At 40.1% G+C, this 25,957-nt stretch overlaps 1 long non-coding RNA gene across 1 annotated transcript; it reads right to left on the minus strand.

The window, feature by feature from the left end:
- Nucleotides 1-7,463: 7,463 nt before the first annotated feature.
- Nucleotides 7,464-19,200, minus strand: LOC142748096 (uncharacterized). The gene is made up of 4 exons (XR_012882137.1): nucleotides 19,017-19,200; nucleotides 16,542-16,683; nucleotides 14,149-14,461; nucleotides 7,464-7,594 (listed from the first exon to the last, which is right to left on the minus strand). It is a non-coding gene; the product is annotated as an uncharacterized LOC142748096 (long non-coding RNA).
- Between the last annotated feature and the right edge of the window lie 6,757 nt (nucleotides 19,201-25,957).

A 25,957-nucleotide genomic window follows, 5' to 3' on the forward strand; every position in this document is an offset into this window, starting at 1 on the left:
AGAGACTTTTATAGATATTTTCTAGTTCCCTTGCTTTTATAACAACTTTTTATTGAGATTTTCTCAATGACAAAAGTAACAATGAGAGGATGAAGTAAAATAGCTGAGCATCCATTTTTATAAAGGAGCCAGGAGAGAAAACTGTTGGACGAATAAGCATTTGGCCATGTGTATGGCCATTTTAAGAAAGGCCGTACAGGTTTATACAGATGGAAAATACTTTATTGAGCTGCTTGGAATGATATGGTACATGCGCAGTAATAGACGGTGATCTCTTGAGGGCATCTCCATTCTAATTCGGACCACAACACGCATCTCCAATAGTATCAAAAAAGTATTTATTCGTCTTATTCTATACTTTTTGGATACTATTGTAGATGATCGGCTGGGGTTTGTCCGATATAGGACGGCGTGACACCATCTTACATACCGGGTCTTGTGCTGCTTTATTCACTTTTTTTCTTGTGGTTCTCTTAAGGGTGACATCATTTTATTCATATTTTAGAAAATCCACCACTGCTAACATTAGCCTGCTTCATCATTATTAAGCATATTATGTATTATTAGGGTGGCTGCACACGCAGCATTTTTAGGACAAATACCACGTCTTTTGTGGTGTTTTTCCTAGCGTTTTTTGCTCCAAATATATAACGCAAACAAAGCTTTTTTCATGTGATGTTTTGTTTTTCTTCTTTTGTATGTGTTTTTTGGCTCAGTTGCGTTTTTATAAAATTGTAGCAAGGCTGGGTTTGGCGTTTTTCCAGTATTTAGTGGGTTTTTTTCTCCCATATACCGACATACTTATTTTTGCACTTCAAAAATAGCGTGTCAATGTGTGTTGTGTTTTTTTGTGGCATTTTTTCCAGAATAAATAATGTGCTGCAAAGAGAAGTCTTTGCATTACATGATCTTTAACCCCTTTAGGACACAGCCTGTTTTGGCCTTGTGGACACAGATGATTTTTTTCAAATCAGACATGTGTCACTTTATGTGGTAATAACTCCGTAACGCTTTTACCTATCCAAGCGATTCTGAGTTTGTTTTCTCGTGACATATTGTACTTTATGTTAGTGAAAAAATTTGGTCGATAAATTCAATATTTATTTGTGACATTTTTCTAAATTTAAATGTGTTTGCTTGTAAAACAGATAGTAATACCGCACAAAATAGTTACCAGTTAACATCCCCCATATGTCTACTTTATGTTTGCATCATTTTTTTTCCACGTACTTTTATTTTTCTAGGACGTTACAAGGCTTAGAACTTTAGCAGCAATTTCTCATATTTTCAAGAAAATTTCAATAGGCCATTTTTTCAGGGACCAGTTCAGTACTGAAGTGGCTTTGAGGGTGGGTCTTCTATATTAGAAAGTCCCCATAAATCACCCCATTTTGAAAACTGAACCCCTCAAAGTATTCAAAACTACATTCAGAAAGTATTTTAACCCTTTAGGCGTTTCACAGGAATTAAGGCAAAGTAGAGGTGAAATTGACAAATTTCATTTTTTTTGCCAAAATTCATTTGTAATAAAAAAAAATCTGTAACACAGAAGGTTTTACCAGAGAAACGCACCTCAATATTTATTGCCCAGATTCTGCAGATTTTAGAAATATACAACATGTGGCCCTAGTGTCCTAATGGACTGAAGCACCGGCCTCAGAAGCAAAAAAAGCACCCAGTGGATTTTGGGGCCTCCTTTTTTTAGGAATATATTTTAGGCACCATGTCAGATTTGAGGAGGTCTTGTGGTACCTAAACAGTCGAAACCCCCTAAAAGTGACCCCATTTTGGAAACTACACCCCTCAAGGCATTTTTTTAGGGGTATAGTTAGCATTTTGACCCCACAGTTTTTTTTGCAGAATTTAGTGGAATTAGTCTGTGAAGATGAAAACTTAGAATTTTTTAATTTTTACAAGGAATAAAGGAGAAAAAGCACCCCAACATTTGTAAAGCAATTTCTCCCGATTACGGCAATACCCCATATGTGGTCGTAAACGGATGTTTGGACCCACAGCAGGGCTCAGGAGGGAAGGAGCGCCTTTTGGATTTTGGAGCGCAGATTTTGCTGGATTGGTTTTCAGTGCCATTTCGGGTTTGCAACGCCCCAGAGGAACCAAAATAGTGCAAACCCCCTAAAAGTGACCCTATTTTGGAAACTACACCCCTCAAGGAATTTTTCTAGCGGTATAGTCAGCATTTTGACCCCACAGGATATTTTTTAGAGCTAAGGTGACCAAAAAACAGCGATTTTTGGCGCTTTAAATTCTTTACTTCTTACAGCGTTCACTGTGCGCAATAAATTATGTTTTACTTTATTCTGCGGGTCGGTACGATTACAGCGATACCATATGTGTATAGTTTTTTTTACGTTTTTCAGCGTTTAAAATTACGTTTCTATAAAATAATTTATTTTCTGAGACACGCTATTCTGACCAAAAAAATAGCGATACTGACATAGTTTTCCGTTTAATTTTTTTTCGGCGTTCACCGTGCGGAAAAATTAACATTATAGTTTCATAGTTTGGGTCGTTATGAACACGGTGATACCAAATATGTGTACTTTTTTTTAACGTTTTCATTTTTTCCCTATAATAAATGACTTATTATAGGAAAACAAAAACTTTTATTTTTACACTTTTATAAAACATTTTTATTAACTTTTTTTTACTTTTTACACTTTATTTTTTTGACCTGCAGCTCTGATCGCTGCTAGAATACATTACACTGGTTAGTGTAATGTATTCCAACTGTCAGTGTGACATCACAGTCACTCTGACAGTAGTCTATGAGGATCAGCAGAGGCTGATCCTCATAGGCTTCCATACATGGCATTCCCGGAGGCCGTTGCCTGGCCTCCGGATGCCATCACAAGCATCAGTAGCCCCCAAAATTGCATGGGGGCTGCTGATGTGCTACATGCGGAGATCGCAATCGAGCCCCGCATGTAACCGGTTAATTGCCGAAATCAGCGGCGATGAGCCGCTGATCGGCAACACTGGAGTGTCAGCTGTCGGGGACAGCTGATCTCCAAGTTCCCGATGCACACCTTGTTGCCGACAGTGTGCCATCGGGAACGACACAGTGACTTCCTGTGAAGGTTGGTCCCGATGGGCTTCCGTTCATGGCAGACACGGAAGCCATTGTTTGGCTTCCGTTTGCCATATTAACTATTGGCAAATCCCGCGATTTCGGACCGGGGTCTGCCGATATGTTAGAAACCCCCAAAATTCGGCGATTGCAACCGATCGCCGAATTTAAGGGGTTAATTCGCCGAAATCAGCGGCAAAGGACCGCTGGTCGGCAAGAGTGGAGTGTCAGCTGTCGGCGACAGCTGACCTCCTGGTTCCCGGTGCACACTGTCGCCGACAGTGTGCACCGGGAAAAATTCAGTAACTGTAAGTCCTTGTGCGGGAAGTAACCTCCCGCAACGACGTATAGTTACTTACTCATGCGGGTAGGGGTTAAATTACATGATTGGCAATGAAAACAAAAACACATTTAAAAAAAACGCAGGTAGTAAAACACACTGTTTTCAAAAATCACCACCGAATATCTTTCTAAGATGCCTTTTATTTGTAAAAAATAAAAAAGCCACACAAAAAGTGTTTTCATAGCCACCAACATGTGATTTTAAAATGATTAACCTGTAATTTAAAAGCCCCTTGATGGCTGTAAAATTATCAAGTTTGAAAAATGATAAAAAGTAAACAAATGTTTCTAAATTAGTAGGTGTATATAAAGTATATTTTTTGGGGATTCGTTCTTTTTTCTAGGATTTTAAATTAGGGCTACACTGCATATTTTGTTGGATTTGACAACAGACAGAAATTAATTCAAAAGCAGGTAACAAACTCTTTCACAGTTGTACTGACAAAAAAAACCTGAATAACTTATTCATGGAGGCAAAAAAAAAGAGGAAAAGCCCTCATGTTGGTCCTTCAAAAAACAAAGTTAAGTTATTAAGAAAAATTAGAGTGTTTTTGGACTGTGCAACAATACAATGTAGAATGAAGTCATTCAATCTCAGCGCAAGGGCTCATGCAACCAACCAAGCCATGTGCACAAAGCTTGTAGGGCAGAAAGAAGATCCGTACATATAGAATCTGACGTAACATGCCCACACTTTTTTTTGGTCAGATTCATATAGAATGCAAAAGAAAAGATCTCTTTATTCCCTGTATGAATTCTGAGGCATACAGAGGTACAGTCGGAGCCCATACAATTGTATGGGCGCCGTACTACAGCTCCGTAAAACTTGTGGGTTGTACTGAGCCATAATACAGCTGTGCACATGAGCTCAAAAGCAAATTTATAAAAGAGGTATTGCCAAAAATAAATGGATATGGTCTTGATTTCAGAAATGTTTCTATATGTATGTCACGATCTGTGTGTAAGTCGACCCACTGGGCCGTACCGCCGTAGCGGGATAGCAGCTGGCCAACAGAGTACCAAATCAATATACACTACCGTTCAAAAGTTTGGGGTCACCCAGACAATTTAGTATTTTCCATGAAAACTCACACTTATATTTATCAAATGAGTTGCAAAATGACTAGAAAATATAGTGAAGACATTGACAAGGTTAGAAATAATGATTTTTATTTCAAATAATAATTTTCTCCTTCAAGCTTTGCTGTCGTCAAAGAATGCTCCATTTGCAGCAATTACAGCATTGCAGACCTTTGGCATTCTAGCTGTTAATTTGCTGAGGTAATCGGGAGAAATTTCACCCCATGCTTCCAGAAGGCCCTCCCACAACTTGGATTGACTTGATGGGCACTTCTTGCGTACCATACAGTCAAGCTGCTCCCACAACAGCTCTATGGGGTTGAGATCTGGTGACAGCACTGGCCACTCCATTACAGATAGAATACCAGCTGCCTGCTTCTTCCCTAAATAGTTCTTGCATAATTTGGAGGTGTGCTTTGGGTCATTGTCCTGTTGTAGGATGAAATTGGCTCCAATCAAGCGCTGTCCACAGGGTATGGCATGGCATTTCAAAATGGAGTGATAGCCTTCCTTATTGAAAATCCCTTTTACCTTGTACAAATCTCCCACTTTACCAGCACCAAAGCAACCCCAGACCATCACATTACCTCCACCATGCTTGACAGATGGCGTCAGGCAATCTTCCAGCATCTTTTCAGTTGTTCTGCGTCTCACAAACGTTCTTCTGTGTGATCCAAACACCTCAAACTTCGATTCGTCTGTCCATAACACTTTTTTCCAATCTTCCTCTGTCCAATGTCTGTGTGCTTTTACCCATATTAATCTTTTCCTTTTATTAGTCAGTCTCAGATATGGCTTTTTCTTTGCCACTCTGCCCTGAAGGCCAGCATCCCAGAGTCGCCTCTTCACTGTAGACGTTGACTCTGGCGTTTTGCGTGTACTATTTAATGAAGCTGCCAGTTGAGGACCTGTGAGGCGTCTATTTCTCAAACTAGAGACTTTAATGTACTTGTCTTGTTGCTCAGTTGTGCAGCGGGGCCCCCCACTTCTCTTTCTACTCTGGTTAGAGCCTGTTTGTTCTGTCCTCTGAAGGGAGTAGTACACACCGTTGTAGGAAATCTTCAGTTTCTTGGCAATTTCTCGCATGGAATAGCCTTCATTCCTAAGAACAAGAATAGACTGTCGAGTTTCACATGAAAGCTCTCTTTTTCTAGCCATTTTGAGAGTTTAATCAAACCCACAAATGTAATGCTCCAGATTCTCAACTAGCTCAAAGGGAGGTCAGTTTTATATCTCCTCTAAACAGCAAAACTGTTTACAGCGGTGCTAACATAATTGCATAAGGGTTTTCAAGTGTATTCTAATCATCCATTAGCCTTCTAGCACAGTTAGCAAACACAATGTACCATTAGAACACTGGAGTGATGGTTGCTGGAAATGGGCCTCTATACACCTATGTAGATATTGCATTAAAAACCAGACGTTTGCAGCTAGAATAGTCATTTAGCACATTAACAATGTATAGAGTATATTTCTGATTAATTTAATGTTATCTTCATTGAAAAAAACTGTGCTTTTCTTGCAAAAATAAGGAAGTTTCTAAGTGACCCTAAACTTTTGAACGGTAGTGTATATATAGTCCAAGCACAATGGTACCTGTAGTGGTGAAGACAGTAGCAACAGCTAGGCACAGATGGGACCTTGACAGCAGACACCAGACGGGGTGTAACACAGCAGGCGGAACTGGTAGCACTACACGACTCCAACAGGTTCAAGGCACAGGAACACCGGATACTTAGTTCAGGTAGCAGGGCACGGGTAACAACAGGAACAGGATAACACTAAGGGACCATTTGCAAGACTAACATGGGAATACTAACAACGCTCAGGCAATGATCAAAGGGACAGGGCTCTTCTTATAGTCCAGGGTGATCATTGGACTAATTACTAATGTTTTGCATGTGTGCGCGCTGGCCCTACGGGACACAGCAGAGTGGAGTGGAAGTGAGCGCTGGCGTCTCTTGGGAAGGAGATGTGGGCCAGCGCTCACCAGACCATGGCTGTAGCCGTCGAGGGGTGAGTAATCCCGATGGTCCGTGGCCATGGATGTTACAGTATCCCACCTCTTACGCCCCTTCTTCTTGGACCCAGAGTGAGTGAGGAACTTCTTAATGAGGGTAGGGGCATTGAGGTTCTCTTCCTGCTCCCAGGACCTCTTCTCTGGACCAATCCCCTTCCAATCCGCCAAATAAAAAGTCCTTCCTCCTACTCTCTTGAAGACCAGGGTCTCCTTTACCTCGAACACATAGGAAAAACCGCTGGGAGCAACTGCAGGACTAGGAGTTGTAGTGTAGCGGTTCAGGACCACAGGGTTCAGGAGGGACACATGAAAGGAGTTGGGGATTTTGATGGTAAGAGGCAGCCGAAGCTTATAGGAGACTGGGTTAATTTGATGCAGGATCTCAAAAGGTCAGAGGAACCTGGGAGCAAATTTGTATGAAGGCACCTTCAGCCGGATATTCCATGAGGACAGACAGACTTTGGTACCCGGAAGATACTGTGGCGGGTCTCTTCTCCTTGTATCCGCCTTTCACTTCATGCGATCGACTGCCAGCAGAATAGAGGAACGGGTCTGTTGCCAGATTTGCAGTAATTCCCCAAATGCAGAGTCAGCTGCACAGGCAGAGGGATTCTAGGATGTTGACCGTACACAATGTAGAATGATGTGGAAGTCGAGGGGTGAGTAATCCCAACGGCCTGCGACCATGGATGTTACGATGTATAATGCTGCGTAATGTTTCAATATGTAATTATAGGTAACCCAAGCAGATACTCACAGGGTGAACAAATACATAATAGGAAGTGCTGTATCTGTTTTCCAATGTTATTCATTATGCTATATTACAAAATTCAATAAAATAGAAAAATATGATATGTCTAAATGAAATAAAAACATTATATATTCCTTTTTATTTTTTTGCGTTGACATTATAATGGTTTCGCTAACCTTGCTTTCTCTGTCTTATTACCCAGCTCTTGCATAACACACAGGGTATGTACGTTGTTTTACAATACCACACGAGCAGTTAGTTGTACGCCGTTCTCTCTTCATTTGTATTCCTTGGCTGCCACTGAATTCAGTCCCTATCAATGGAAAGGTATTTGTTAATTAGTATCACCTTGACAAATCCATCTCATTCGCTGTTATTCAGCTGGAAAAGAGTGTGTGAATTGGTACCTGTCATTAGAATTCTGTGACACAATGTGGGAGCAGCTCGGAGGAATTGACTGGCAAAAAATGAGTTCATTGCCATCCTGCAGCAAGCAGTAGACAGCCGCACAGAATGTCATCTCGCTGATGGCAGGAAGAGGGCAACGTGCAGAAGTTGCAATTCAGGCACAAAATACATTTGTTCAGGGAAATGTTTTTTAATCAGTCGGATGAGTTTGGAATTGCAGCATTTCCACAGTAATGAATGTCACAGGCGTCTCATCCGATATGAACAACCTGCCGACAGTAAAAGATCTGGATTTTTTTCTTACGTACAGAGCATGTTTAATTTCACGTACCAGTGGGAAAATATGCTGAGTGTTGTAGTGCTCGCTCTAAACAGGTATTAACTAACTGGAAAACATCAAAGGCATTAGCCATGCAATTACATTTTGTGATGGAAATACCAACAGATAAATTATGAAGTAAGATTTATTTTTCTTTAAATAAATTTTTATACAAATTGAAAGAGTACACAGCATCTATATCAAGCCTGTACAACCACGCGGAAAGGCTGATCTGTGCGACCCCAAACCATTGGGACACAGACACACTTGTCAAAAGACAGAGCAGTAACGTTTGCTACCGGCTGGCACTAATGGTGGACACAGTGTGGCTGGTACTGTTATAGAAAGGCACTGTGTAGTTGGCGCTGTTATGGCAAGGCACAGTGTAGTTGGCACAGCAATGTTGGAAAACAGTAAATCCCCATTTAGGGTGGGTGCCCAGGGCCCGGGGCTCCCCGGGGGCCCATGGCCGCCTAAAGAATAGAGTTACATTAGGACTCAATTGTATCCTGGCAGTTCTGGCAAATGCCAGATGGGCCTGTATACAGTGGGCTGGTTGACTGCCCCCACACAGGTATTATTAGAGGGGTTACCCGGGATCAAGTCAAAAATAGGCCACATAAAATGAGCATTAATAGCCTTTTAAACTCATTGCCGCCGCTTCCGTTATCTCCTCTGGTCTTTGTTTACTGAGCTGTGTCAACACACGTGACTGCTGCAGCAGATCTCGTGTTTATGCCATATTCCCCAGGAAAAAAAAATTATTTTTCTGGACAACCCTTTAAATTATAGCTGCGGACCTATTCACTCTGGGTGTCTGATCCAGCTTATCTAAACGCGGCCACTGATCAGAAATTCAGAGAGATAGCAAGGGGAGAAGCGGGATATATAATCCAACAACAACAAAGTGGCAGAGAGGAACAGTTCTTCCGCTCCCCAGAAAGAAAGAGCCCGCCCACCAATACAGCACTGGTTAGTCCACGGTTTGGTCCGCAACGGCAGTTTTTAAAGACATAAGAAAAAGAGAGAACGGCACTGCTGAGCCAATAAGCAGCCACTGGACCTGACATACAGCAGCTGCTCAGCCATACTACTCTCTATATAACTGTCTACACTAAACCAACAACCCCCAGTAGCTGCAGGGAAAACAGGCAGTTCACATCTGCAGCGGAGTCTCTGTCGCAGTTTCCAACAAATGTTACGTGAAAAATAGCGCTACATGCTGTTATTTTTCCTGTCAAATGAACTGAAGCCATGCTAATGAACCCCGTTGTACGTCAATGTCCTAGGTTTGAGCTATACGTGTGCAGCATGTGTCCCAGGTTATTCATGTGTTTAGTATATATGGCAGCATTCTTCATGTGTATAGTATATAGTGACGTTAGTAATGTATACAATATATAGGGTGCTATTATTCATGTGTAAAGTATATATTGTTGCTATTTAGTATATATTAACGTTATTTTTGTGTACAGTATATATGGTAGCATTGATCATGTGTGTAGTATATATAGCAGCATTATTTATGTGTACAGTTTGCTTGCATTATTAATGTGTACAGTATATATGGTTGCATTATTCTTGTGCACAGTATCTATATGGTGACATTATTCATGTGTACAGTATATTTTGGCATTATTTTTGTGTACAGTATATATGGTGGTATTGATCATGTGTGTAGTATATATAGCAGCATTATTCATGTGTACAGTATAGTGGGGTTATTCATGTGTACAGTATGTATGGTTGCATTATTAATGTGTACAGTATTAGCATTATTTATGTGAACAGTATATATGGCGGCATTATTCATGTTTGTAGTATATATAGTAGCATTATTCATGTGTACAGTATATAGTGGTATTTTTCATGTGTACAGTTTATATGGCTACATTGTTAGTGTGTTCAGTATAAAAGTGACATTATAAAGAATGATGATTTTGGGTAGCAAGAATTACTAAAATATAAATTTCATCCACCTAATGATTACATTAATATGTAATTTATCCTTACTTTCCATAAATGAACTAGGGACACATGTTATATATCCCAGGTGTGTATGATGTATTATATTTATTGCACACATATTCATAATATTTCTATAATAATTTCTTAATAGAAATTTAATTGTTACTGGGGAGAGTCCATTTTCGGGTATCGGAGATCCCCATTCCCGCTGTCTTCCTTCTGTGCGCAAAAATGGGTAATAGGTAATTAGACACCATTCCTGTAAAGGTATGTGCACAGATTGTTTTTTGCAAAGCAGAAAAAATCTGCCTTAGGCCCTGTTCACGTTTTGCCGGCAGAATAAAATCTGCCTCAGAATTCCTTCAGCCATTTTTACAATTTTCCCTTTCGTTTTTTGCATCCCACTTTCCAAAAGCCATAACTTTTACATTTTTCCATTGATATATCCGTATGAGTGTTTGGGTTTTTGCGGGAAGAATTGTAGATTGTCATAGCATCATTTATTGCACCATATACACCGCGTTCCAAATTATTATGCAAATGTTATTTTTCGCTGATTTTCCTAAATAGTCGATGCAAATGACAGTCAGTATAATCTTCAAGCCATCAACCGTTGGAGTATAATGCGAATTTTATTGAACAAATCTCCTAATAATAACAGATTTTTTTATAGAAGTAAAAAACTCAAAATGCACTGTTTCAAATTATTATGCACAACAGAGATCAAAACATTTTAAAGGTTGTAAAGAGAACTAAAATGGTAATTTGTTGAATTTGCAGCATCAGGAGGTCATATTTACAGAAATCAAAAGCTCTTTCAATAAAAAAAACTTAACAGGCCAAGTTACATGTTAACATAGGACCCCTTCTTTGATATCACCTTCACAATTCTTGCATCCATTGAATTTGTGAGTATTTGGACAGTTTCTGCTTGAATATCTTTGCAGGATGTCAGAATAGCCTCCCAGAGCTTCTGTTTTGATGTGAACTGCCTCCCACCCTCATAGATATTTTGCTTGAGGATGCTCCAAAGGTTCTCAATAGGGTTGAGGTCAGGGGAACATGGGGGCCACACCATGAGTTTCTCTCCTTTTTATGCCCATAGCAGCCAATGACACAGAGGTATTCTTTGCAGCATGAGATGGTGAATTTTCATGCATGAAGATAATTTTGCTACGGAAGGCACGGTTCTTTTTGTACCACGGAAGAAAGTGGTCTGTCATAAACTATAAGTACTTTGCAGAGGTCATTTACACACCGTCAGGGACCCTAAAGGGGCCTACCAGCTCTCTCACCATGATTTCAGCCCAAAAACATGACTCCGCCACCTCCTTGCTGACGTCGCAGCCTTGTTGGGACATGGTGACCATTCACCAACCATACACTACTCCATCCATCTGGACCCTCCAGGCTTGCACGGCACTCATCAGTAAACAACACGGTTTGAAAATTAGTCTTCATGTATTTCTGAGCCCACTGCAACCGTTTCTGCTTGTGAGCATTGTTTAGGGCGGGCCGAATAATAGCTTTATGCACACTTGCAAACCTCTGGAGGATCCTACACCTTGAGGTTCGCGGGACTCCAGAGGTACCAGCGGCTTCAAATACCTGTTTGCTGCTTTGTAATGGCATTTTAGCAGCTGCTCTCCTAATCCTATTAATTTGTCTGGCAGAAACCTTCCACATTATGCCTTTATCTGAACGAACCCATCTGTGCTCTGAATCAGCCACAAATCTTTTCACAGTACGATTATCACGCTTTAAGTTTTCTTGAAATGTCCAATGTTTTCATACCTTGTCCAAGGTATTGCACTATTTCACGCTTTTTGGCAGCAGAGAGATCCTTTTTCTTTCCCATATTGCTTGAAACCTGTGGCTTGCATAATAATGTGGAACATCCTTCTTAAGTAGTTTTCCTTTGATTGGGCACACCTGGCAAACTAATTATCACAGGTGTCTGAGATTGATTACAATGATCCAAAGAGCCCTAAGTGTATGTGCACATGGTAGAAGGCTTTTACGTCTGAAAAGACAGACTGTTTTCAGGATTTTATTTTTCAGCCATGATTAAGGACGAGGAGATCGTCTGAAACGCGTAGGCTTCACACATCTATCTTCTCTCCATTTATCCACCTTTCCTCTGCGGGAGTCAGCTCTCCCTGCGTTTTTTTATTCCATACCAATAAAATCGGAACCAGCTTCCATTTTAACTTATCCGGAATTTCGATTGATTTTTTCCCTGCGCTGGATCATACCCATCGTTTGCTGTGTCTCTACCGACGTGTGCCGACACGAGGATCCTGGCGCAATAGGCATCAAACAAATTTTTTGCCTTAAGGTGAGCTGGAGGTTCTCTCCAATCTTTTTTCTCTGTATGTGCACATGGTAGAAGGCTTTTACGTCTGAAAAGACAGACTGTTTTCAGGAGAAAACAGCTGCCTCATTTCAGACGTAAATGCTCCTCCTCGCATTATGCGAGGCTTCTCTGACAGCCGTAAATTTTGAGCTGTGCTTCATTGAGTTCAATGAAGAACGGCTCAAATTACGTCTGAAAGAAGTGCCCTGCACTTCTTTTGACGAGGCTGTATATTTACGCGTCGTCGTTTGACAGCTGTCAAACGACGACGCGTGAATGACAGGTTGTCTGCACAGTACGTCGGCAAACCCATTCAAATGAATGGGCAGATGTTTGCCGACGTATTGTAGCCCTATTTTCAGACGTAAAACGAGGCATAATACGCCTCGTTTACGTCTGAAAATAGGTCGTGTGAACCCAGCCTTAGACACAATACCATCCATGAGTTTAATTGAAAAACTAATAATGAAATGTTTATGACACTTAAATCCAATGTGCATAATAATTTGGAACACGGTGTACATAATGTGATCGTGTTTTTTATTTAGAAAAACTATCATTTTTGACAGAGTTACGACCGATTTTAGCTTTATGCTAATGAGTTTCTTAATGCCCAACTGGGCGTGTTTTACTTTTTGACCAAGTGGGCGTTGTGGAGAGAAGTCTATGACGCTGACAAATCAGTGACCAATCAGCGTCATACACTTCATTTATTCTGCACATAGTGTTCTAGCTAGATCACTATGTGCAGCCACATACACACACACTAACGTTACTCAAGTGTCCTGACAATGAATTACCTCCAAAGGCATTACCTCCAGCCAGGACGGGATTTGTATTCAGAATCCTGACACTTCATTAACGTTTGTGGTTGATTTACAGCACAGCAGGCGTAGTCACTGTCATTTACAGCGAGACTACGCCTGCTGTGCTGTAAATCAACCACAAACGTTAGCGAAGTGTCAGGATTCTAAATAGACATCCCGCCCTGGCTGGTAGTTATCTCTATTCACTGTCAGGACACTTCAGTAACGTTATTGTGTGTATATGTGGCTGCACATAGTGATCTAGTAAGAACACTATGTGCTGTGTAAATGAATGGGGAGAAGTGTATGACGCTGATTGGTCAGCGTCATACACCTCTCTCCACAATGCCCACTTGGTCAAAAAGTAAATGATAGGAGTAAAAGTGGTCAGACCTCTGGCAATCAGACATTGGTGGCACATCCTAAAAATATGTCACCAATGTCTATAATGAGACAACTCATTTAAAGTATAGTACTTCACACCAACTGCAGTATTTTTTGTTGGATTTTCTCTCTGACTTCCCAAGTCCTCATTGTTGAACTTGATTCTGATGTTTTTTGTGCCTTGATACTTCTTCCTAACTAAACTAGGCTTATATCTGCTGTGCAGCAGTTAACAAGAATGGACAGTGTAACTTGTTAATTTAAAAAAAGAAAATCCGGCCTCCTCTACCCCTTAATAGCCAGCCATCACACACCTCATTTCCCCATAGCTCATGACAATACGGTTATGGGCATAAGGAAATCCAATTACCAGTAAAAGTAAAATAATCATAGACATGTGCTGAGATGTCATTAATAAAGAAAAAAAAAATCCGGCCTCCACCACCCCTTAATAGCGGGCCATCACACACATTTATTTACCCTATCTCCAGGACAGCACCATCAGCTGCTGCTGTCATGGGTTTGGGGAAATCCATTTACCAGTAAGTATTTTTTTAATTTTTAATATCTAAAGTATATTGCACATGCTTATGATTTAATTTAAGCACAGATGTTCATATACTTACCACCAGCTGCTGTGTGGTTCTGCTGGCGATACATCCTGAGGGTCCCTTGTGCTTCTTTAATAGCTCCATACTTGTAGGGTTCCTTGATGTTGTAGGAAAGACATCCATTCTTCTGATCTTCTTCCAGGGACTCAGGAGGGCAGCTTGCTCCGGTGACAATAGAGCTGGTGTCCTAGAGAGGGTATTCGATGTTGGCACATGAAAACCCTCTGAACATGGCCTGGTCCTTTGCTGGCAAACGGGACTTCCTGGCCTCTGCTGCTTCCATGGCGTTCAGGTTGAATTTCCTAGGATGGCGATGAGGCTTAGTTGTCTACAAGAAAAAGAAACAGAGAATTATGATTTAGGCTTCGATCCCTTGGATCTCTGGATCTGTTTGCATTCAAATAACCAACATCTTCTGTCAGTCTGATGCCATGGAGGGACAAACTTCATTAATAAATAAGATGATTTTTATTTTTTTAACAGAAGATGTTGAATATACTGTCAGAAAAACACCACCCACAATATTCCTCTAAGGGTAAATTCACACTCTGCTAAGTTTTCAAAGAATATGCACTCTAAATCTGCAACAATTTACAGTGTAATTCATGATGATGGGGTTTTTAAAACCTTTATCCACATGAAGCAGAAAAAAATCCATGTGGATTTCCAGGGCATGTTGCAGATTTTCACTGCAGAATTCCCGCTTTGCAATGCATTTTGCAGCGGATTTGCTACGTGTGGACTTACATGTGTACTTTCCTGTGGACTTACCCTAAAACTAACCCTTAGGCCATGGCCAGACGTGGTGGAATTGCTCTGGAATTCCGCTGTGGACAGTCCGCTGCGGTAATCCGCAGCGGACATATTCTCCATTGGTTTCCACCCCTTTTCAGTTAGGTTCGTGCTGACGTGGCGGAAAACTCCGCTGCGGACCATAGGCTGCGGTGCCGAATTTGGTGTCCGCAGCATACACTGACTGTTGCGGACGTGTAGCGGACTTGTTGCAGACTCATTGCGGAATTTCTCCATTGACTTCAATGGAGATTCAAAATTCTGCAATGAAATCCGCAGATGTTATGTGTGTTGCGTTGGCTATTGGTTTTTTCTAACAGGATATTACTTCATTCTGACTGGACCTATGTATTTCTAGGTCTATAGCCAGACTAGGGCCCCATGCACACGAACATAAAAACGCCCATAATCACGGGCCGTAATTACAGCACGGGCAGGCCCATAGAAGTCTATGGGGCTCATGTAATTACGGGTGACTACGTGTGTGCACCCGTAATTACGGGATCATTGCTAGGCGACGTCAGGAGATAGTCACTGTCCAGGGTGCTGAAAGAGTTAAGCGATCGGCAGTAACTGTTTCAGCACCCTGAACAGTGACTACCGATCACAATATACTGTAGATCAACGTGTAAAAAAAATAGAAGTTCATACTTACCGAGAACAACCTGCTTCTTCCTCCAGTCCGGCCTCCCGGGATGACGTTTCAGTCTAAGTGACGGCTGCAGCCAATCACAGGTCAATCACAGGCTGCAGCGGTCACATGAACTACCGCGTCATACAGGGAGGTCGGGCTGGATGTCGAAAGAGGGACGCATCACCAAGACAATGGCCGGGTAAGTATGAATTTCTTTTACTTTTACTAGGGAAAGGGCGGTCCCTTCTCTCTATCCTGCACTGATAGAGAGAAGGGAAGTACTCTTCAGCTGAACACGCAACGGCTAATCCGCATCAATTTCCTGCACATTTTAGGCAAAGCCGCAACAGAATCTGCAACGCAGATTATGTGCGGCATTGATGCGGACAGTGGTGGCAGAAACACGCCACGTCTGGCCCTGCCCTAACATTAACCTTACATAATGCATAACAATAGACCAATCAGAGGAGAAGATTAGGGCAGTGTAAATTAGTAATAGTTTGTGTTTTTTTAAAAACTCTATTCAGCGCTGGATGGAGCTAACTACTCAAATAATCTGTGACCAAAATGAATGGTCTTATTTTATGAGCAATACACATTATATAATTTGCTCATTCAAGAATGTGTGGTGGGGGCATCAGAATGCCTTCCACTGAGACCTTGTGAATATGCTTGAAGATCCGGTTCTCTCTGATGTTTCCGTTGACTCCTAAGCGATTGTCAGGATCTTTTTGGAGGAGCTGAAGTAAGAAATTTATTGACTATAGCTACCTAAACTGAGCACAGCACAAGAATCTGATCAGTAAAGACAATAAAATTAAAGTGATCACAAGTCATGCTTAGAAAGTAGGGAAATATGGGGAAAAAAGGTTTCTTGCACACATATGGAAAATTGTTCTATATGTATAAAGCTGCCTTTAGTACATCTATTGCTATAGTGTAGACTACTATTCAGAGGCATAGACTGGTGGGGCAGACTGACCTGTTTAATGATGTCATCAGCACCGGAGTTGGTCTTTTTAAAGAGTCGGGTGGTATTTACACTCACTCGTAATCATTTTGTTAAAGATGCCGCCAAATGAATACCAGTCCACTCCGGCGCCATACTCCTCCTCAGCTAGCATCTGCCATAATGGGAAAAATGAGTTATTAAATTGCTGAAAAGTTCTACATCTTTTATGTCCGCAAAATATTCTGTAACTTTTTATATTATGTCTCATATAATGATGTAATACAATGATACTGCAGATTTTTTTCTTATTATTCCATTATTTAAAGTAAATTATTTCATTCTCAAACACAAGTGCTCTGCCATTATAGAAATACACTTCCAGAGAAACCACATTTCTTTATACTACTGTACCCCTGGACTTTTCTCCTTTCTCCCAAGGACTTTAACCCCTTGGCGCCGCAGACATTTTTTGGGGTTTTCTTCTCCGCCTTCCAAAAGCCATTACTTTTTTATTTTTCAGTCGACATAGCAGTATGAGGGCTTGTTTTTTGCAGGACGAGTTATAGTTTTTAATGTCATCAGTTAAAGTACCATATAATGTACTGGCAAACTGCAAAAAAATTATTTGAATTGGAAAAAAACTGCAAATCCTCCATTGTTTTTTGTGTTTAGTTGTTACAATGTTCACCATACGGTAAAAAATATATTAACAACATTCTGCAGGTTAATGCGATTACGGCGATACCAAATTTATATATCTTTTTTTAGGATGTACTACTTATACAAAGATAAAACAATTTGTTAAAAAACTAAATTCCTTTTGTGACGCTGTATAATGAGACACATACATTTTTTTTATTTTTTTTGTCGATTGAGCATTGTCAAGGCTTGTTTTCTTTGGGATGAGCTGTAGTTCTTATTGGTAGCATTTGGGGTATATACGACTTTTTAATTCAACTTTTTTGGGGGAAGTGAGGTGATCAAAAAACTGCAATTCTGCATCAAGTTAAAGAGGCTCTGTCACCAGATTATAAGTGCGCTATCTCCTACATAATCTGATCGGCGCTGTAATGTAGATAACAGCAGTGGTTTTTATTTTGAAAAATTATACATTTTGAGCAAGTTATGAACAATTTTAATTTATGCTAATTCGTTTCTTAATAGACAACTGGGCATTTTTTTTACTTTTTACCAACTGGACGTAGTAAAGAGAAGTGCATGACGCTGACCAATCAGTGTCCTACACTTCTCATCATTCCAGCCCAGCTTCTTTCACTGCACACACAACGTGATCGAGATCACGCTGTGCTGTCATTCACAGCGAGATCACGCTGTGCTGTGAGTTAAGTCCCACAGAAACTTTAACGAAGTGTTGGGAGTGTGACTAGACATCACATCCTGGCTGGAGGCAATGTCTATTCACTCTCAAGACACTTCAGTAAAGTTAATGTTGGAGTAAGTGACAGCACAGCGTGATCTCGCAAGATCACGCTGTGCTGTGAGTCCAGCTAATCATGAATGAAGAGAAGAGTATGACGCTGATTGGTCAGCATCATACACTTCTCTTTACAATGCCCAGTTGGTAAAAAGTTAAAATACGCCCAGTTGTCCATTAAGAAAATAATTAGCATAAATCTAAAATTGTTCATAACTTGCTCAAAAATGATCGTTTTCAGAATAAAAACCACTGTTGTTATCTACATTACAGCGCCGATCACATTATGTAGGAGATAGGGCACTTATAAACTGGTGACAGAGCCTCTTTAAATAACATGATATTTTAGGTGTTCAGAATAGAAAAGAAAAAATACTGGATCCTTTGTCCCGGCGCAGCTGAATGATGTAGCTCTGTCTCCAAAGTAGTTTGACAAAGACAAGTGGAGGAAAGTTCCAAAGAGATTTATTTGTACAGGTTAAAACATTGCGTTTCGAGGCCGGACCGGCCTCTTCATCAGGTAAAATATAAAACAGGGGTTGTAGACGGAGCTACATCATCCAGCTGCACCAGGACAAAGGATCCAGTATTTTTTCTTTCCTATTCTATTTTATCTGGACATACCCTGTCCAGCCCCGGATCCAGGCTGCAGCTCAATTGACCCATTACCCACTGGGGCACAGTGGTTCACGCTATTTTGGATGTTGTGTTCCTATCACAACTAAATCAGGTCAGCATTATTGACCATTTTTTTACCTCAACGTATTGAATACTTTACAGATGGTCAACGGGCTGACAGAGGGGGTCGCCCCCTCTCTCTAACAGCTTATTGACCGCAGCATTTATGTGGTTAAACGGCCGGGATGGAGAAGTTATCTCGGATAACGGCCATTGCAGTGAGGTGTGGATTATAACATACAGCCAACCCCCTGCAGCATATAGAGTAGGCTAAGCACACGAGCCCAATCCATACTCCCCCTCAGCAGATCTGATATAGGGTTACGTCACATGTTGCCAAGCGGTCAATTCAATCACATAAGGAAACGATAGAAAATATCTATTTCTCTCACCTCAGGAGCTATATAGTCCTCGGTGCCAGCGTATTCGGTGGCTGTTTGATCTCCAAGCATGTTCTCAAGTGCGAGACCGAAATCTGTGATCTTTAAATGGCCCGTTTCAACCACCAAGATGTTTTCGGGCTTGAGGTCTCTGTGGATGTTGCCCTTTGAATGGAGGAACTGGATGCCACACACGAGCTCAGTGGCATAGAATCTGGCACAAGGAAAAATAATAAATCGTAATATCCTGAGGATCACACAAAACAAACTATTTTGAGATGTAACCATGAATGATCAACTTTATGGGAAAAGGGAAAAGGCTCTAGAATCTCCTGTATATTAACCCGTTAGTGACCGCCAATATGCCTTTTAGCATCTCTTGTTTAATTTTTTCTCACAACACATATCTATTATTTACCTTCTATTCTGGGATTTGACTTTTGTTGGTGGACTCTGAGCTGGGTCAGGTTTGCTTAAACCCTTCGGTATACTTATCAGTCTACCGTGCTGCTGCTCTCCATATGTTTGTTTATATGTTTATTGTATTTTATGTGATACCATGTATTGTAATTTATTAATAAAGACTTGTATATTCTTTTACAATACGTGATTATTATACTTTGAATATTATTCATTGGGGTGTGTTATCCCCCGTGCTTCATTGCTCCTCGGTTGTCTTTATAGTTTCTTGGGGACCCCCCGCTTCCTTGTTTTAGAGGTCTTTTGTAGGTTTACTATAAATTGTTTGTCTGTGTTCACAGATATTGCCTCTGGATACATGGACTTTAGAAAACGTGATAAGGACTGGATTACACGTCTCGGTTCTATATTTGGAGAGCGTTCAGTAGGGGTTTCAGAGGATGGTGACAGTAAGGGTTTGAAGCTTAGAATTCGAGAATTACTCGAAAAACGCACTAAGGTGTGGTGGAACAAGGTCACACTTGAAAATTATCTTCAAAAAAATATTTTGCCAAGAGGCCTGCGTGTCCAGGTTTTTCCTACCTTAGAGGTAGAGGATCCTATTTTTGTCTCTAAATGGGAAGATACCCTCACTAAATGTTCCCGTACTCTATTGGAGCTACTTATAGGCGCTGATCGTAAAAGATTGGAGGTATTGGAGAAGGAGATCGATGTCCTTAAGGATAAAATTCAACAAACTCTCACTAAAGATGATCTTGTAACTTTCGATAAATCATTAGAGGAAGATCTTTTCAAGTGGGAAAAGAATATTCAGGACATCAAGATCAAGAAATTCCAACGCGATCTGGGTGATTTTCAATCCAATAAAGTTTATCGTTGGAAAAACAACAGAGAGAGAACTCGGTCTTTCTCGCGTTCATCGTCCTCGATATCCTTGGCATCTGAGGAGGAATGCGGTTTTTTAGGCAGACCCCGGGTCCCCTTGGATGGAGACCGCAATTACAACTTAAGAACCCCCTCAATAAAAAGAAAAACGGGAGGCAATATCAACAGGGACAAGAAAAACAGGAGATTTTAAAGGTAATCAATCTATCTTCTCTTGTCCTTACATCTCCTCAGATTGAGGTTCTACAAAAAGGTCTATCATTTTCACCTACGGGTAAATTTGATTTATTCACCGCTATCAAAGATCTTGCATTATTTTCGCGCAAACTCCTTTTTAAAAAACATTTCTGCAGGCGTGATCATCCATATTTGGGTGACTCACTCGCTGAGAGACAGGCTTTAGATGCCCTAGTATCCCTCCTTGATGAACAGGATGTTGATACTGATCCTAAATTACCCATGCATCTATGCCGGCGGTCGCAACATTTCCCTCCTTTCTCTTTGTGTCCTCCAATTGATATCTTTTACAAGCTAGTCAAAAGAGATTTGGAATCCATTACTGATAGTGGTCTGACTTACAACCTTAATTTCAATCAAAGACAGGCTATTAAACAACTTCGTGATCTCAAGGAGATTGTTATCAAACCTGCTGATAAGGGGGGGAATGTTGTGATCTGGCCGGCATTGATGTACGAGGGCGAAGCGTTTCGACAGCTAAATATATCACATTGTTATCGTCGCTTACCATGTGATCCCACAATGTCATTTAAAAGAGAACTTGATGGGTTATTGCAAAGGGCGGTGGAAGAGCAGACAATCAGCTCCAAACTGAGAGAGGGATTGGTAGTGGACTTTCCGATCATACCAACTTTCTACCTGCTACCTAAGGTCCACAAGAATTCTACAAATCCCCCCGGTCGTCCTATCGTCTCGGGCATCGGTGGCCTTTGTGAGAATGTATGTAGATTTATCGATTTCTTTCTCCAGAAGTGTGTAGAGACCCTGCCATCATTCGTCAAGGACACCACTGATGTCCTGAGACGATTGGATGGCGTGTATTTGGAAGAGAACATGTTCCTCGTCACTTGTGACGTAGAATCTCTTTATACGTCTATTCATCATGACCATGGAATACGTGCGTCTAAATATTTTTTGGAGATGACCAATTATGATCCTGATTTCATTGAGTTGATTGTAACTCTGCTGGAGTTCTCTCTCACCCATAATTTTTTCACTTTTAAGGACCGCCTCTTCCTACAGCTCCAGGGCACGGCTATGGGGGCCTCCTGTGCCCCTTCTTATGCCAATCTGTTCCTGGGGCTGTGGGAGAGAGATATAGTTTTGAATACCCCCGGTCATGACGCCGTACTTCTATGGTCTCGATACATAGACGATATACTGTTTATTTGGCAGGGTTCCATGCACGATCTGGAGACTTTCTTGTCTGCCTTAAATATCAATGATCTGAATATCAAACTGACATGGAAATTCAGTAAGTCATGTGTAGAATTCCTTGACATTTTGATTTCCAGAGAGTGTAGTAATGCTATCTCTACAGATATTTTCAGAAAAGCGACCTCGACAAATTCTCTGTTACATGCCTCCTCTTTTCATTATCCATTAGTCAAGAAATCAATTCCGACGGGACAGTTTTTAAGGGCTCGGCGTATCTGCTCTAACATCAACAATTTTGAACATCAAGCCTCCGATATGTCAAAACGCTTTCGTGACCGTGGCTATAATCATAAAGACATTAGACGTGGCTACTTGAGAGCCAAACAAGCATCAAGAGAGGCACTCTTGGTAAGTAAACCTAAATTGAAACAATTTTCGGATCAGAACGTAAGATTTATTACCACCTTTAATTCCCAATGGTCCGAAATTCGTAACATCGTACAGAAACATTGGAATGTACTTCTTACGGATCAGGATCTGTCTATCTGTTTACCTAAAAATCCCTCCATTACGTGGAGGGGATCTAAGAATTTACGCGATCTTTTGACAGCTAGCCATTATATCTCCAAGATCCCAAGTAATCCCTTTGGTAGCCGTGGCCCTCCGTGGGGCTCTTTCAACTGTGGTAGTTGTGCAGCTTGCAAATATATTCTGCGAGTACCTTCCTTCTTTAATTCAAAAAGGGACAAGGAATACAAGATAGTTTTTAACATCACTTGTAAAACGGAAGCCGTAATATATTTTGCCACATGCCCCTGTGATTTGATTTATATCGGAATGACAAGTAGACCATTGAAGATACGTGTACTTGAACATGCAAGTAAGATTCAGTCGGCTCGGAATGCCCAAGAGTTTGACCAACTCCAACCTGTTCCTCGTCACTTTCGAGAATTCCATGCCTGTGACCCCAGAGGATTAAGAGTTCGGGGTATTGATAGGGTTCATCTGGGATGTAGGGGTGGTGACATCCGTAAGGCCCTCTTGAAAAAAGAAATGAAGTGGATCACACTTTTAAATACCACCACACCTTTTGGCCTGAATGAGGCCACTAGCTTCAAACCCTTTCTGTAACTGTCACCTTTTGCGCGAATTTTAATTTCTTTCCATTAATTATTTTTCCTTAATTATGTTTCTTGGGGGGACATTGTCTGTTTATTTGTTCTAATTTTTGTTTTTTATATGTTTTTAGTTTTGTTGGCCTATTCTACTGTGATGCTCCTTTGGATCGAATACTCAGTTCATGAACATACTATATATCATGAATTTTTGCGCATCGGGGGATGATCTCTTCAATCAAGTTGGACTACATAGTTCCAATTTACTCTATTGTACATTTGTCTATATATATACTGCTTTGTTATATATTTTCTTTTTCTGTTCATATCCCCATGTATTATTTTTAATAAAGGAAGGGGAAAGAGAAATATATAATATTATTATTTTTATTATTTTTGTATTTTGTTTACATTATTTTTATTTTTATTATTGTTATACCAATTTATTAATTAGTATTAGTTTTTGTTATTATATTTATTATCTATGTATCTATTTTTTATTTATATATTTTTATATTTCTTTATTTTTTTATTTATTTATTTTTTACTTATTTATTATTCACTTTCATTTCTTTAGTTGTATTTTTATTTTATTTCATTGGAATGATTTACATTCTCTATTTCCTGTTACTACTATCCTTCGTATATATTTGCCATATAGATGTCTTTACATGCACGTAACCTGAATGTTCATGCCCATTATGATACCAGTGTGCAATCTCTGTCCACATTTCCTTTCACAATACACTTTCTCTGCACTATCTATTTAAATTGTACATATAGGTACATCATTCTTTAAACACTAATTGTGCTGTATAGTGCATATTTATTTATTTTCACTTACTTAATTATTTACACTTTTTATTGTATTCATTTTTTGCTTTATATTAAACCCACATAATAAATTCTTACACCTCTATATTTTTAATGTTTTTTCACGTATTCATTTATTTATTTATTCAATATATTTTTTCCTTTACGGGGTTTTTTTCACTACTATTTTCCTATTTGATAGAGTGTATACAGGTATCGTCTATGAGGAAATCGTAGACACTAGTATTCAATAAATGTTGGCATTGTAAAAGGACAAGGAATGAATCTATTGTTTATATATTCATATTCTTTATACTCTTCATATATATAACAAATACTATTCTTGTGTTTTTTGCTATTATGTCTAATTCAAGTCGCATATAGATCATTTATGGTTACTACTATATTTTTTAATATATTTTGCATAAATTTGAACATTGATATTTGTCATTTGTACTATAGCTTGATCAAATCGTCCCCTTGTGAGCTCTTTACTAATTTGAGCTGCTCGGCATATATTCTTTTTGCCTTTTAATTTCACCTAGTGCTTGTATGTATGTACGCTACTCCACGCATGCGCTGTGAGTATCTCATTCCATGGTGCCAACTTTGTTTGTTCGCATCACCTTGGTGATGTACGCCTTGCGTCCATGACGTAATGCGTCATCACCATGCGAATACTCTGGCGCTCTTGGTGATGAGGTGTCTCGCAACATGCGGTGTGAGCGTCGATCTGCGCAGCATCCACAGGTGTGTATCATTATTAGTGCCAGCTACCCTTTATATAGTCCCCCTTGTTTTAATATCGTCAGCCTCCTGACGAAGCCAGTCCGTGGCGAAACGCGCGTCGAGGCGCTTTTTGCTCCTGTGTTCCATCTCAGTTCTCTCCCATCATGTCCCTAGGTATGTGAGTTTATTTTATTTTAGAAAATCTATTGATGTTGTTGCTACTGCCATTTCCCTGCTTGGTTCTCCCTACTATTTTAGTTTTACATTTCTAGAGCCACATAGCAGATTATTGTCTATTTACATATTATGCAGTCTCCATAGCATCTCTTGTTTAATTTTTTCTCACAACACATATCTATTATTTACCTTCTATTCTGGGATTTGACTTTTGTTGGTGGACTCTGAGCTGGGTCAGGTTTGCTTAAACCCTTCGGTATACTTATCAGTCTACCGTGCTGCTGCTCTCCATATGTTTGTTTATATGTTTATTGTATTTTATGTGATACCATGTATTGTAATTTATTAATAAAGACTTGTATATTCTTTTACAATACGTGATTATTATACTTTGAATATTATTCATTGGGGTGTGTTATCCCCCGTGCTTCATTGCTCCTCGGTTGTCTTTATAGTTTCTTGGGGACCCCCCGCTTCCTTGTTTTAGAGGTCTTTTGTAGGTTTACTATAAATTGTTTGTCTGTGTTCACAGATATTGCCTCTGGATACATGGACTTTAGAAAACGTGATAAGGACTGGATTACACGTCTCGGTTCTATATTTGGAGAGCGTTCAGTAGGGGTTTCAGAGGATGGTGACAGTAAGGGTTTGAAGCTTAGAATTCGAGAATTACTCGAAAAACGCACTAAGGTGTGGTGGAACAAGGTCACACTTGAAAATTATCTTCAAAAAAATATTTTGCCAAGAGGCCTGCGTGTCCAGGTTTTTCCTACCTTAGAGGTAGAGGATCCTATTTTTGTCTCTAAATGGGAAGATACCCTCACTAAATGTTCCCGTACTCTATTGGAGCTACTTATAGGCGCTGATCGTAAAAGATTGGAGGTATTGGAGAAGGAGATCGATGTCCTTAAGGATAAAATTCAACAAACTCTCACTAAAGATGATCTTGTAACTTTCGATAAATCATTAGAGGAAGATCTTTTCAAGTGGGAAAAGAATATTCAGGACATCAAGATCAAGAAATTCCAACACGATCTGGGTGATTTTCAATCCAATAAAGTTTATCGTTGGAAAAACAACAGAGAGAGAACTCGGTCTTTCTCGCGTTCATCGTCCTCGATATCCTTGGCATCTGAGGAGGAATGCGGTTTTTTAGGCAGACCCCGGGTCCCCTTGGATGGAGACCGCAATTACAACTTAAGAACCCCCTCAATAAAAAGAAAAACGGGAGGCAATATCAACAGGGACAAGAAAAACAGGAGATTTTAAAGGTAATCAATCTATCTTCTCTTGTCCTTACATCTCCTCAGATTGAGGTTCTACAAAAAGGTCTATCATTTTCACCTACGGGTAAATTTGATTTATTCACCGCTATCAAAGATCTTGCATTATTTTCGCGCAAACTCCTTTTTAAAAAAC

Source organism: Rhinoderma darwinii, chromosome 3 (assembly GCF_050947455.1).
Source record: "Rhinoderma darwinii isolate aRhiDar2 chromosome 3, aRhiDar2.hap1, whole genome shotgun sequence".
NCBI lineage: Eukaryota > Metazoa > Chordata > Amphibia > Anura > Rhinodermatidae > Rhinoderma > Rhinoderma darwinii.